The sequence below is a fragment of the Ictalurus punctatus genome, unplaced genomic scaffold, assembly GCF_001660625.3.
Source record: "Ictalurus punctatus breed USDA103 unplaced genomic scaffold, Coco_2.0 Super-Scaffold_100, whole genome shotgun sequence".
NCBI lineage: Eukaryota > Metazoa > Chordata > Actinopteri > Siluriformes > Ictaluridae > Ictalurus > Ictalurus punctatus.
The window spans coordinates 732,990-748,432 of NW_026521086.1; the positions used below are offsets into that span (position 1 = coordinate 732,990).

Genomic DNA, 15,443 nt, shown 5'->3' on the forward strand with positions numbered 1-15,443 from the left:
CTCAGCCTCTACATCAGCAGAGCATAGGTACCTAAGCATGCTCGTAGTGACACAGCGTTCTTAATAAGTCAACTTGTATTGTATTCTCAATATCCAGTCAGTACATTTATGTCAGTAAATGCATGTATCAACACTTCCTTGACTTTGCTGAGCAGTTGTCTGTTCTTTGTCCTAAAAGTTCTTGCATATAATGGTGGTCTTCACATAACATAAGTAAATTCCCATCCTTAAACTCTTCATCTTGCATATTCATTTAGAGCATTTTCTGTTGGGGTAAATGAGTAGAGAGGATCCTAGGCCATTTTTAGCAATTTCCTGGTGATTAAAAAAAGATGAACCCATTTATTCAACATTGATTATTTTAACAAATTCAGAGGTGCCTTAACATAAAATTAAGGTTATAGTGAACTTGTAACCATCCGTCTCTGCTTGGTACAGCCCCAGTTCATGTGACGGTGCTCTGGTGTGTGTGGGACCTCGTCGTTGGCGTGCCAGAGGAGGAGAGAGGAGGCAGATGGAGATGTGTATCCTGTGTCACGAAGCGCAGGAGATCCTACCTGATGGCACCGCCATGGTGCTCGCTGCCTTTGTCCAACGCTCTACGGTCATGTCCAAGAACCGCAAAAGACCCCCTCACAATCCAGGTAAGGTTATGGTTTACAGTGTGCAAGTCAAGTAAGTGGATAGGTTTGAGTAGCCAGTGTGCTTATTTCTGGAGGATACATGTGTGTTACAGAGAGCTATGATCCCCTCTTCATGCACCCTGACCTGTCCTTTGGTACCCATACCGACAGCTGTGGCCACATCATGCACTCTCTCTGCTGGCAGAGGTGAGGAGTTGGGCAAACTGTTACTTCTAGACAGCCTTCTACTTAATCCCAAATAAAAAGTTTTGCTGCTTTCAAATGTTTGTGGATATAGGCAATAGATCAGCAGCTAACAGTAAATAGTTTGTCTAGAAAATATGACCTTTATATGAACAATTAAAAATCAATTAGCTAATATTAATCAATCAGTCGGGATGTTTTGTGACCGAAAAGTCAAAAACCTAATCTGTGATGTACAGGAAAGTCTTCATGGATGTGTGGTGATCAATAAGATGTAGATAGAAATTGGATGTGTTTGTCTTAAATATGCGATCTGCAGATATATATATTTTTTTGTCCCAATACAGTGAGCTGATCATCGACACAAAGCATGAAACAAAGCTTGCTATGTGCACTTGACTATTTTTCACTGTCTTAGATCAAGCCAGTGTTACTTGCGTAGTCTGTAAACGTATTGCGCCTCATGGGGAAGCAAAGAACGTTAACCTGATCTGACCTTAGGAGTAAGTGCAGTTCAATTCAATTTTATTTGTATAGCGCTTTTTACAATAGACATTGTCTCAAAGCAGCTTTACAGAAATATCAACACGGTATACCGATATTAAAGGTGTGAATTTATCCCAACTGAGCAAGCCATTGAGTGGCGACGGTGGCGAGGAAAAACTCCCTAAGATGTTTTAAGAGGAAGAAACCTTGAGAGGAACCCGCCTCAGAAGGGAACCCATCCTCATCTGGGTAACAACAGTTAGTGTGAAAAAGTTCATTATGGATTCATATGAAGTCTGTATGGCCTTAGGAGCAGCCAGAGAGTATCAAAAGCTAAAGAAATCAGGTGATGGAACTTGTTACGCTTGGTAATCAGCAATGCTCGGTTGTTGAGGACGTCAGATTCCACCGTGTACTGTGCGCTTCCCAATCAAAAATACTTTTCATATGTTCCCGTTCTTCAATGGAGGGGAGCGCTGTCCAACAGTTTACACTCCTGAAGAATAAGGTTGCCTCGGAGAGCTTTACAAGCAGTATATGGTGTTCCCACGTCAATCCTACATCCATGTCAAGCTTAACAGCTCAGTGGATCAGTTTGCTTGTCACTGCTTAATAGATCTGACCAGTTCGGTCATTTCTGTGATTGCACGGTACATATAAAGCTCATGGAAATTTGACAGGTTGTCAAATAATGGTCTCTTAATCTTGTAGTTATTTTCTCTTACAGATACTTTGAGACACTCCAGAGTCAGGATGCTCAGTGGCTGCATGAGCAAACCACTTGCGATGTAGTGAATGGGAAGTACTTGTGTCCACTCTGTAAGTGTCGCAGTAACACTCATTCCTCTCCTGCCCCTCACTGAGACCACCTGCAGGTACTCGCATACAAACTTGTGCTTGTGATTATTCTAAGTGGAGTTGCTCTGAATCCGGACCGCTTAATATTTTAACCATTGCACTGGCGAATTAGTTGTAGTGGCTCTGTAACCAATGCAAACTTACCTATGAAATGCCATGGAAGGGTACAGAATGACACTGTAACAGTGCATACCCCATTCCATTATTCCTCTTATTTATTTATATATTTTATAGCAAGGGAATTGATATCTTTAGCTGAATTGCATGTCTTGCCATGTTGAGATCAGAGTATAGAGTTTCTGCTTGTGTAAGATGGCTAATCCACTGCTGTTGCATGATATTTAGTCACACTGACTCAGTTTATTACAGTAAATTTGCCTGTTGTCCCATTGACGTGACATTTTCTCTGGTTAAATAGTAAAATGCATGCATGTTTGTAGTTACAGCAATAGTGAGCAGCCAGGTCTGGCTCATTGGCTGAATACAACGTATATAAGCAGATCAGAGCCTTGCACTCTGCTCATAAGAGGGCCAAGCCAACAAGTGAGTCTCATCATATATAGTACGTGTGCTCCTTATTTGTGTGTGTATGTGTGCACATGCAGTCATATTGTGGTGTTTGTCTTTTAAATGCTGGTGAGACTGAGACTGTGGAGGACTCTCCTCCTCCTGAGAGTTTCAGGCTGGACCACACACCAGTGTAAGCATACCCACTGTTTCATTTCACAACTGCGTATCTGAGCGTGTCTTTAACACTGATCTGTGATGTGTTTTGATAGCAACCCTTATTCAAGCTCCATAAGGGAGATGCTGATGACATTTGGGACCGCAACTTATAAAGTTGGCCTTAAGGTGCACCCTAATGAGCAGGACCCCCGTGTGCCTATCATGTGCTGGGGCAGCTGTTCTTGCACCATCCAGTCTATAGGTCAGTCTGCACCCATTTCTTACAGACTAACAATTCATGTATAAGATTTACAATATTCACTGACCTGTGTTAAGGGGTAGTTAGTAAAAATGTTTTGCTTTTTGGTATTTTGTACAGAGAGATTATTGGTAGATGAGGAGAACCCTTGTTTGGAAGTTTACCCTGTAGACAGGTATGACAACCCAACTTATTGTCATATCTCAGCCCAGCCAGGACTCGGTTTCCCGAGAAGCAACACCCACTTCTAACATGGCCGCTGAGGACTACACTTCCCACACACGCATGCGCTCACCTCCCCGGAGTTCTGATCTCACACACCTGCAGCCAATCACCTTGTCCACTCTCCACGGCTTATTAAGAGACTTTGGATCAGAGACACTTTGTGAAGTAAATGTTCAGCAGACTAGTTTCTCTGTCGTTCTCCAAGCGTTACCTACCGTGTTTATTCGATAAGTGACTTTGGCCTCTGTCTTGCCCCGTTTGTTTTGTTTGCATGATCGCCTGACCCTCGCTTGCTTCTTGACTATGGACTGTGTTCACCCCTCTGGATTATTCTGCCTGAACCTGCCGCCCGCTTCTGCTTCTGTATTCCCCACGGTACGCGACACTTATCATGCCAGAATGAATTCTTCTTTCGAGGGATGTGTGAAGATGTAATAAATTCTGTATCAGAGGTATTGTTAGTGCTGTTAAAATACTCCACTAAGAACTGTTTGCTTGCAGGATGTAGTAGTTAATTGTACACTGGAATAAATTCTTCCGATGATTTGATTTGCTTTTCACTTGTAATTCTAAATATAAAAGCATATATATAACTGTGTGTATGTATAAATAAAAATAGACTGCATCTGTCAGATCATTACTCAAGCTTCTGAGCATCATTCGCACTCTAAAGATATCTAGAAGATTGCTCAGTTATGTGTTCGGGGTTCATTTTGGTAGCATTACTAAATATTATGAATCACAAATATCTGCAGGTATTATGCTATCCTTCCTCAGTTCTAATTCCTTCTATATCCTGTGATATTTATCCATATTTTGTATCCTGAATAATAAAAAATAGAAGTGTCATAAAACGTGCCCTTGTTTAGGAGACTATTTGAGTTCCCTGGCTCAGTTTGGCTCTGCATGCTGGACTGTCTCCTCTCACTCCTCTGTGCAAAATCACTTCATGTGACTGTTGGCAGGTATATTTATTTCATTATTTATTTTTCTCTCACTTGTAGTTTTTTAGTTCTTTAATTGTGCTCTGTGCAGCACTTGTTCTTGATCCCTAGGTGGAAAGTTCCCCCTGCATTCTGGATGTGGACATGTTCCACTTATTGGTGAGCTGACAAGCTTGTTAAATGATACTTTAGGCACTATTAAATGTATATTAGCATCAGATTAAAGTATCATTGTTGTCCAGAATCTAAACCTGTCTGTCTAACAGGTAGTTGTCTGTGGTTTCTTTGGCTGTAGTCTCTGAATCATGTTTTGTGTTTGTATGTCAGGGGAGTCTGGTGCTGTCCTATTCAGCATTGTACTGCTTAGACTCCTCAGGGCTTAGTGCGGATACTGCACACCTGCATCTCTTCCACTTGGTCATTGTTGCTCACCTGGTCCAGATCCTCCTCACCTCTGTGCCAGGTTAGAGCATATTCTACTTGGAGCACATACAACTTAACAGTAGATGGTGATCTGTGTTATGTTGTCATTCGTGTGTGTTTATTAACCCTCGTTCTTACAACTGAGTAATAACGTGTTTGTCAGTATGAATGTTCTTTTGGGATGTTTTTATTGAGTGTGCTGTCAGGCACAGTTGTGTGGGAGTCAATAATGGGGCTGTCAAAGTAATTCACTGCAGCCAACAGCATTAGATTTGTGTAGGGATTTATTTTGGGTTTTTTTTGGGTTTGAACACAATTTTTAAAAAGTGCTTAAATTTAATCCTAACAGGTTTCTATACAGGCTGCAGTACACATGTTTTTTATTTACTATTTGTTTTTTTTATACTGTTTCAGTATTTAGTAGACTGTTTTGTGAATAGCAATGGTTTTGTGTCTGAGTTGTCAAGTTTTGAGTTTTGCCAAAACTTACTGCTTATTAGAGATGCCGAGCAAAGGTGCTTCAAAGTATTGAGCAAAGGCTGTGAATACTTCTAAACATGTGCTTTTTTTGTTTTTTTATTTTTCATAAATTTCATACTCATTAAAAGATTTCAAACTTCTTTCGTGTCATTATGGTGTATTGTTTGTAGAATTTTGAGGAAAATAATGAATTTAATCCATGTGGGAATACGGCTGTAACATAACAATGGAGAAAAAGTGAAGCGCTGCAAATACTTTCCGGATGCACTGTATATAGTATATTGTATGTAGTGAAACTGATCTTGTTCTTTCCCTGTCCCCTATCTATCTGTAGGTGCTGGGGAATGGGAAGTGCTGTGTGCATATGCGTCTGCCTCCTAACCTGCTCCAGCTCTATTATAATCACCAGGAGCTTCTGGATCCCCTGCTTCAGGGGTAAGAAAGTTCATAACTGAGCCGAGAAATGACAGGTTTTCTGTGAATGCTGATGATGCCATATCATGTGTACACATCATTGATTGTTTTGTAATGGGTTGAGTGTGTTGTGTCCATTTGTCCTGCAGGTGGTGCTCACATCCAGACATGCAACAATGTCTCCAGTCACCTGAAACCCTTATAAGGTGATCATTCTTTGTTCTTATCTATAGCCTTCTGAACTTTGCTTTGAAATGGTGGTTTTAACCCCCTTACCCCGTAAGGCCGATATAGCGGATTTACAGTGTAAACGTTATCCCCGTGAGGCCGGTGTACTGGCATTGCTCTGCTATGATTCCTTACTTATTTAATTATTATTTTTTGACCCGGAAGGTTGAAGTCATGACGTCACGACGTGATTACATTACGCTGTCATTACAATGAAGATGATCCAAGCGTGAATATTGGCGTAATAGTAGAAGTTAACTAAAAATGCCAAAGTGAACACAGGTACATCTAAAACAGGGGGGGAGAAAACATACACAGTTACACAGGCGAGAGCGAGGATTCTAGATAGTGACAGCAGTGAAAGTTCAGGTGATGTTGAAACCGAAACTGATAGTGATGCAAACTCATGATTCAGACCCTGATCTGTCTTCATCTTCAGCATCAACCAGTGTGATTGACACTGCAGGGGTCTGGAGTCATAACCTGACCATTTCTGTGCATTCGTGAAAAACACTACCTGCTGCTCTGATTATCAGCAGAAACTTGACTTTTGGCGCTAAAATGCATGTATTCAAAGGCATTGACCACGCTGATGCTTGTATGGTATTTCTAAAAGATTAGAAGGATTTTAGTGAGCATTTCTCTCTAGATAAGAATTGTGCTCTAAGTGGAGTAAAAACACTGAACTGCTTCATTTTCAAAGTAATATTACACAAATACATTAAGTTTTTTCAAGGCCTAAAAATGTTCAAATTAAATTGTTGATTTTGACCCAGGAACTCAGGGTTGGCGTGCTGTTTCTCTGGGGAATATAGGGTTATGGGACATAATACTGTGGGAACTTAGGGGTAAGAGGGTTAAGACAGAATGGTTTCAGTGGTTTTTTTTTGGTTTTTGTGTATGTGTAGTTTTCCTTGGGAATCCAATAAGCTAATTGATGTGGCAGAGGATTACTGTGCACTGATCAACCAGGCTTTCAGCTTCACGTGAGTGTGTGTACTCTGAGTTGCATTCATTTATACCCAGTATCTGCTTAATAGAATAGAATTCTGGTGGACATCTCTTGTTATTGCTTTTGTGTTTATAACCTCCATTGTTTTTGTAGCTGTCCTAAGTCAGATGGAGTTAAGTCTTGAGCTCAAACTCTGTGCTTGGTGTGTGGCACGATGCTGTCTTCTCAGAGCAGCTGCTGCCAGACTGAGCTGGAGGGTGAGGACGTTGAAGCGTGTACTGCACACACCTTTGTTTGCTGAGCTGGTGTTAGCATCTTCCTCAGGTTAGAAGGAAGACACATCTGTGTTGATTGCCATGTCTTATAGGTGCATTGCCTGTTTATATCAGGGCTGGGCATTGGTGTGAATTAGTCAGCAATAATCCCTCACACATGGGTTACTCATTTTGGGAAGGAAGCTGTAAAGCTACTAAATAAGAAAAATAACAGCAGCTTGCTAAAAATACTCCGAATAACACTTTAATTTGAAGTCCCATAATAAACTATTTATAAGCAAGGAATACAGTTTATTATTGAAAGAGGACGTAATAATCAATTAACTGGTCAAATATTAATACATAACAGGCATCTTCCAAAATGTTTAAAAAAACTTTTCATTTATTAATACATGACTTCTTATACTAGTGGGACTCCACCCTGTCCTAGAAACACTCCATCCTACACAGTTTCAAGCTTCCTTTCCTCCCAAAACTCAACATCTCAGTAATCCAGCAATAGGCCTGGAGTTGAGACATTCCTGCTGAATTAACATTTATGGTTGTGAATATACAGCATTTGTAGGCATTGTCAAGTCCTGGCTTGCAGTACATGAGCCTCTGCTGTCTTTTACAGGGTGAGGGAGAATCAGGTTCTTTTCCTGTACCTTGATGACTATGGAGAACTGTCCAAGGGCTCAGGTGAGAACTCAAACAAGATACTCAACATGTCTTGTAAAATTTGTGTTTAAACCACTGTTTATATCATTCTCTTTCCCTCCCAGATGGAGGAATGCGCTACAGAAAGATTCAGAAGCTCTGGTGCCAGCACAGCATCACCGAGGAGATGGGTCATGCACAGGAAGCTAATCAGACTCTGGAGGACATTGACTGGGAGATCCTGGATTTTCTTGGCTAAAGCCAAATCTAAACTAACCAGGGATCTGCACATTTACCTAGAAATGGTGCGTAATATTGAACATCAATTAATGAAAATGTTGAACATTTCCTTTTTTTGTTTTTACATTTCAAAATTCTAAAAAAAATTGTTTATTTCTAATTTTAAATAAAATAAAAATTCTTAATCAAAATAGACAAATGTCATATTCTGAGATATTTCTAAAAGAAGTTCAGTGATCCATAACTAATGGATGCTGTAATGTACAACTGTTCTGAGCACATTTTCTGTTTTTCACTTGCAGCCTACAGCCAAAATCCCCAGTACTGACTGAACACATCAAATGCTGAGTTTACTTTTACAGTCTTGAATTAACACCTCTGCTAACTGCGTCATCACCTACAGTGCTGAACTGACAGTTTACTTAACAGCCATAATGCTCACTGTTTACAATACGAATTAAATGTGAATTAAGCACACCTTTGGTTAAAAGATGGGGAAAAAAAGAATTGGTTTATCACTCGTTGGTTTTGTAAATAAGGCTTGGTGAAAATTAGGGTTAAGCTTTGTTTGTGCCACAGGCTATATTCAATTCAATTCAATTTTATTTGTATAGCGCTTTTTACAATAGACATTGTCTCAAAGCAGCTTTACAGAAATATCAACACGGTATACAGATATTAAAGGTGTGAATTTATCCCAACTGAGCAAGCCACTGAGTGGCGACGGTGGCAAGGAAAAACTCCCTAAGATGTTTTAAGAGGAAGAAACCTTGAGAGGAACCCGACTCAGAAGGAACCCATCCTCATCTGGGTAACAACAGATATTGTGAAAAAGTTCATTATGGATTTATATGAAGTCTGTATGGCGTTAAGAGCAGCCGTAGTCCCAGCAGTCTGGAATTAAAGAAGATTTGAGCTCCATCCAGAGGCAGAAAGGATCTGGATCTCTAGTATCTCCATAAATTCGTGTGGGGCTCGGCGAAAGGAGAGAGGGAGAAAGTAGAACAGAATCTAGTCAGGGTAGGCTTGAGTAAACAAATACGTTTTAAGCTTAGACTTAAACACTGAGACTGTGTCTGAGTCCCGAACACTAATAGGAAGACTGTTCCATAACTGTGGGGCTCTATAAGAGAAAGCTCTTCCCCCTGCTGTAGCCTTCACTATTCGAGGTAACGTCAGATAGCCTGCATCTTTTGATCTAAGTAGGCGTGGCGAATCATATAAAACCAAAAGGTCACTTAGATATTGTGGCGCGAGACCATTTAGTGCTTTATAGGTTAATAAAAGTATTTTATAATTAATGCGAGATTTTACTGGGAGCCAATGCAGTATTGATAATATCGGTGTGATATGGTCGTATCTTCTAGTTCTAGTTAGGACTCTAGCAGCTGCATTCTGGACTAATTGGAGCTTATTTATATTCCTACTGGAACATCCAGACAGTATGGCATTACAGTAATCTAATCTAGAGGTGACGAATGCATGAACTAGTATTTCCGCATCATGTAGTGACAATATGTTTCTTATTTTAGAAATATTTCTGAGATGAAAGAAGGCTATCCTAGTAATATTATCTACATGAGCATCAAATGATAGGCTGGAGTCAATAATCACTCCAAGGTCTTTAACTGCTGTACATGATGAAACAGAAAGACCATCCAGAGTAACCATGTGATCAGAAAGAATACTTCTAGCTACACGTGGGCCTAATAAAAGTATTTCTGTTTTATCAGAATTAAGCAGAAGGAAGTTAATTAACATCCAATGTCTAATGTCCTTTACACAATCCTCAACTTTACTAAGCTTATGTCTGTCCTCTGGCTTCGCTGAAACATACAACTGTGTATCATCAGCATAACAGTGGAAGCTAATTCCATGTTTACGAATAATTTGACCTAGGGGTAGCATATATAAAGTAAAGAGCAGTGGGCCTAAAACAGAACCCTGTGGAACTCCAAAAGTAACCTCAGTACGCATGGAGAAGTCTCCATTTACATCTACGAACTGATAACGATCGGTGAGATAAGACCTGAGCCAGGAGAGGACTGTTCCCTTAATACCAACAACATTTTCTAATCTATCAAGGAGAATAGTGTGATCTATAGTATCAAAAGCTGCACTAAGGTCGAGTAACACAAGCAGCGAGACACAACCCTGATCGTAAGTCAGTAGAAGGTCATTTACTACTTTAACTAACGCTGTCTCTGTGCTATGATGAGGTCTAAATCCTGACTGATATATTTCATGAATGTTATTCCTATCTAAGTACGAGCATAACTGCTTTGCTACAACCTTTTCTAAAATCTTAGAGATGAAGGGGAGATTTGATATTGGTCTATAGTTGGTCAATTGAGACGGGTCAAGATCAGGTTTTTTAATCAAGGGTTTAATAACTGCTAATTTAAGTGATTTAGGTACATAGCCAGTGCTTAGGGAAGAATTGATTATATTTAGAAGTGGTTCAATTACTACTGGACCAATCTGTTTAAACAAACATGTAGGTACGGGATCTAGTATGCAAGTTGATGAATTGGCTGAAGAGATTAATGTAGCTAGTTCGGTCTCTCTAAGCGGAGCAAAACACTCTAAACATTGATCTGATATTGCTACATTGTCATGTAATGGGTTTGTTACAGTACTGTCCAGTTTTAATTTAATGGCCTGTATTTCACGTCTAATATTTTCAACCTTATCATTGAAAAATTTCATGAAATCTTCACTGCTATGTAATGATTGAGTGTTTCTCTCTGTAGTGGTTTTATTCCTAGTTAATTTTGCTACTGTGTTGAAAAGGAATCTAGAATTGTTTTTGTTGTCTCCTATTAAGGTGGAGAAATAGATTTTTCTAGCATCGCCAAGAGATTTCCTATATTTCAGTAGGCTCTCCTTCCATGCTGTTTGAAATATCACCAGTTTGGTTTGACGCCATTTACGTTCTAATTGTCGAGTTGTCTGTTTTAAGGTTCGCGTTTGATCGTTATACCAGGGTGCTAATTTTTTTTCTCTAATTATTTTCCTTTTGAGTGGAGCCACTCTATCTAGCGTGTAGCGGAGTGTTGACTCCAAGCTTTCAGTCGCCTGATCGAGTTCTGTGTGATCTGACGGTGATCCAAATCTAATTGATGTTTCTGCGAGGTTATTTATGAAGCTCTGTGCAGTAGCTGATGTGTAGGTACGTTTTACGCGGTTTTACGTTTTACTATATACCCTTCCTCTAATTTGTTTTCAATGGATGTGTACTGTTTTACAATCTAAGGGCTTTGTTTGCATCTGTAATGATTACACGGATAAGACATGTTTACCGTTTGCCACTTTCCTTTTTTTTCTCTCTCCTTTTTGGATATACCAGTTAAATATGTCACGGTTTAGTCAACTGTAACTCTTTTGTTCCTGGTTGTTTGGAATCAGTTAATAAACTGTTTTTAATATTGTATTTTGTTCATTAGATTATAACAGATTGTGAGGCATTTTTGCTGCGTTTGTTTCTTTAGTTTGGAAATTCTCCTTATGTCTCTTAATCACACACGGACAAAAACCAAATGTCAGAAATGTTTTACTAATTATTGACCAGCATGCAGGGATGCAAGGAATAAGTTGTTAGACATAACTTCAGTAAGCACTCGTGCTGAATGAATAAACACAAACACGCCCATCACCGGAAAGCCTCGACCATTACAGCTCTGAGACAAACACGGAAGAAACTAAAACTCTAGCTAAAGCGCTACACCAATTAAATAGCAGCTCGTCCAGGAGCTCCACCAATTAGAGCGTAGCTGCGTTTGTTTGCGAGTTCCGTCTGGAGGTGAAAAGCAACCTTAACGCTCATTACTGCCCCCAAGCGTCACTGCAGTTACTCAACACTCCCACACATTACAGCAGGGGTGTAAAAGATTTTATGACTTTTTTTTTTGCAGTAACCTTGGCACCATTTTCAGATCCTTGATGTCAGCTCCTCAAGGAATGTTACAAGGAGAGCTGTATTATATGATCTAAGACTAGGTCTGCATCCCACCACACTATTTCTAATATAGCTCCACACATGGAGCAGTGTTTACATTTTGTGCTGATATAAACTGGAATCAGCTCCCAGTCGATGTTAAATGTGCCACAGATGAAAATATCTTTAAATCTAGATCAAATAAGTTTTTTTCATGTGCCTACACATAATCTAGGCTTGCACTTTATGTTCGTATTGCACTATATTCTTTGCACTATAATTCATGAATTGTATTTGATTTCATTTAGACCTTTAAGGAGTATTACTAATTTTTTAAATTTCACACTCCTTTCAGTCTAACTTCGCATTTGCTTCACTCTCGGTTTACACTCACATCACTTTCGCTTCTCTTTTGTTGCTGTCAGATCCTAATGTGACTGAGATCATTAAAAGTGTCTAATTAAAATCAGAATGATTTCCCCCTTTTCCAATAAAATAAAAAGTCACACATACTTGTTTAATCAGCTTTAAAAAACAGTTTCGCCCCAGAGGGCAGGGCATTTCCCACAAACTGAAACTGACTTTTCACCAAAAAGCCGCTGCATCTTATCCTTCTGCTACTAAAAGAAAGCAGTTTTTAGTGTGAAATATGAGCTCATTAGGTTTAAAACCATCCTGATGACAAAAACATCTCAGAATGAGAATCCCACTCAATGACAAACCAGCGGAAAGCATCGAGTGATCAACTTTACACCAAACATAATGGAGAGTTTCATATTTTCAATATCAAACATTTAAATATTTGGATATTTTAACATTTTGAAAGGTTGTATTTTGTCTCTTCATTATTAAACAAACATACATTGTTTTTCAAACATATGCAGTTTGGTATCTTATTCACTGCATGACTTTTTATTACGTAATAGTAAATTCATGATCTTGTTTTTGGTTCAGAAGTTTCCAAATTCTGATGACACCCTGGTAACTCTGCTGTTCAACCAATCTTCTCCCTCTTTCTTGTTCATGTTTTTTGCCTGGTGATTTGGATGTGTTTGCCACCTACACCTACGTGCAACTGGCCTTTGCATGTGAGGCAAACAGGATAACCACTACACTACAGAAACCACGACAGGGCAGCGCTTTGGCTGTTGACCATGGTCTTCTGATGAGAAGAGCACATACTTAAACTTTTGTTCACCACGGATACACGGATTGTAACTTGAAGGTTCAAGTGCTACTTTGTGGTAGTTGGCACAAAAGGAAGCAATCACCTACCTGAAAATAAGTTGGTCAACAGAATGTGCCATAGGCTTCCTTGCAGGCCTCCTACGACCCTTTCTGCTTCCCACTTGAGTTCTTAGTGCTCTCTTTGCTGTTTGTAAACACATCATTTTGCATCGGGGCACGTTTGAGCCGTGAACAGGGGCGAAACCGTGAGAGCATGCGGTCTCTCCGTGTCTGTCTCTTGTTAGCGACAACCTAGCATGCAAACTGTGATGAGAGGTGTACATTTTCCGCGATCAGCCATCTATATAGTCAATGTTTTATATTTAATAAGCAAATATGTCTATATGCTGATTGGTCTTAAGCAGCGTTGTCCAATCTTCAGCGTTTCGTTCGAATCTAGCAGGAGCCACACCTGATTCCAGTTGTTGGCTCCGCTGATCTTGGCTTTCAATAGACTAAAGTGTGGCTACTGCTTGGTTAGAATGACAACCTGCAACCACACTGGCCCATTCTGGATAAGACTGGACGACCCTGATCTAAAGCAAATAACCACTGAGGTAAGTGCCACTTTGTGAGTTCTGAATCCGTCATGCCGACTCGACGTCACTCGATGAACAGGGAAGGAACCGGTAGATGAGAAGACTTCCCACGGTTGAGGAATGGCAATTTCAGGTTGAGGGTGCGTTTGCTTTGCGTTTTCCCGCTTGGAGGTGGGGAATTACATAGTTGCAACCTCGAGTCAAGCGCATCATTACTCTTGTCTTCTTGATGAAGGAAAGAGCCAGGCTTCCACATTCAGTGGAAAAGCAGAGACTGCCTGTGATTTTGCAAGCAGCTGTTATCTGCCTTGCTACAAAAGCTCAATGGAAGGGAAACCGCTCCCAGCCTCTTTCGGGCGCAGACCTCTTGCTGATAGGTGAACTCGGCGACCAGTACTTTACGGAAAATTTTCCAGTCACGCACAGAGTCTTGTTGAGCAGCGAAAGAGCCAGGCTTCCACTTTCTTGGGAAAAGCAGAGACTCCCTTTCATTTGGTAAGCAAATGTTAACTGCTTTGCTACAAAAGCACAAAAGCAGGAAATCTGCCCTGTCCGAGGTCTCGCTTTCAGGCTGTTCCTAGAGGACCTGATCCTACCGTGATGACGACTGGTCAGTTATTAAAGCAACGTTCAAAACGTCCGGCTTGTTTCTGCCCAGTCTCGAATCAGGGAGCTTTCACGCGGGAGCCGAAAATAGTTATGCTTAACTTTCCCTGTTCATTCTCTCATTCGCAATATACTTTTGGCCACATGTTGAATCCATGGCGCTGTTCCGAGGCTTGGTTTTTATCACTACAGATGACTATATTTTTATCTCGCGAATAAACTATACTTTATCGGCTTTATTTTTTCGGCTTTCATCTCTTTTTGTTTAGGTCTTTTTTTTTCTTCCAGACGTCGAATTAACATTCATCGTTTTACCTGAGAAAAAAAGCACAATTAGGGGGCAGGTAAAGTGAACTGTACACTTACATTTACATTCATTCATTTAGCAGACGCTTTTATCCAAAGCGACTTACAAATGACAAAATTACTTATTTACTCAAAAGAAACATCGGTATATTATGAATATCATTTGAATGGTTTAAACTATATATGTAGGGTCAATTCAGGAATATCATTATACGATTGTATGCCGAGTGAAATTTCTATTGTCTACTGTTCAGTGTCTGTTGTTTGTTCAGTAGTCAAACACACAGTAAAATAAAGTCTTTTGGTAACAAGTGAGCATATCACACAGTTACGTTAGATTAGGTTAGAATATATTAGAGTAGATGTGTATCTTTTCAATAGTTGTTTAATTAAATGTTGGGTCATTGATCTTTTAATCTAACATGAAACCTGTGAAGTCATTTAAAAAGAATCAGTTACCATAATTTTACTTTACAAAACATTAGCATATGTAAATGCTTTTATATATTTATTTATGTCAATTGTTCGTGTCTATGGGTACTATTCAGGCTATCAGCATGAAGAAAAAAAAAAATCCCTGGGAGAATCAACGTGTCCTTCAGGAGAGGCCCCTCAGGTGATTTACTTCGGGGCTCATCTGAAGAGGCAAGAAGCATTAAAGACAATCCTTCTTTGCAAGACATGTCAACACCTCAAAGAGAAGATGTGGTCAGGAACAATGCCCATTCTATTGTTTTACAGAGGGTAGGGGATGTTTCAGACAAGCAAGAAGTGTTAGGAGAATACATCCTTCAGTTTGGGAAGTACAAAGGGAGGTCCTTCCGGTGGATAGTGGAGAATGATATTGGCTACACTTTGTACTTGTCCAGTAAGGTTGATGAGGAAGAACAGGCTGGGCAGTTCAACCCAGAT

General features: G+C 39.9%; 1 long non-coding RNA gene and 1 pseudogene across 1 annotated transcript; both read left to right on the forward strand.

Moving 5' to 3' along the window:
* Positions 1-364: 364 nt before the first annotated feature.
* On the forward strand, positions 365-4,970 carry LOC108262510 (uncharacterized). Its single transcript, XR_008394072.1, has 8 exons — positions 365-644; positions 737-830; positions 2,041-2,871; positions 2,951-3,099; positions 3,217-3,696; positions 4,191-4,286; positions 4,357-4,424; positions 4,593-4,970. It is a non-coding gene; the product is annotated as an uncharacterized LOC108262510 (long non-coding RNA).
* A 220-nt stretch (positions 4,971-5,190) lies between these two features.
* On the forward strand, positions 5,191-8,782 carry LOC128629603 (E3 ubiquitin-protein ligase UBR2-like; annotated as a pseudogene).
* Positions 8,783-15,443: the final 6,661 nt, after the last annotated feature.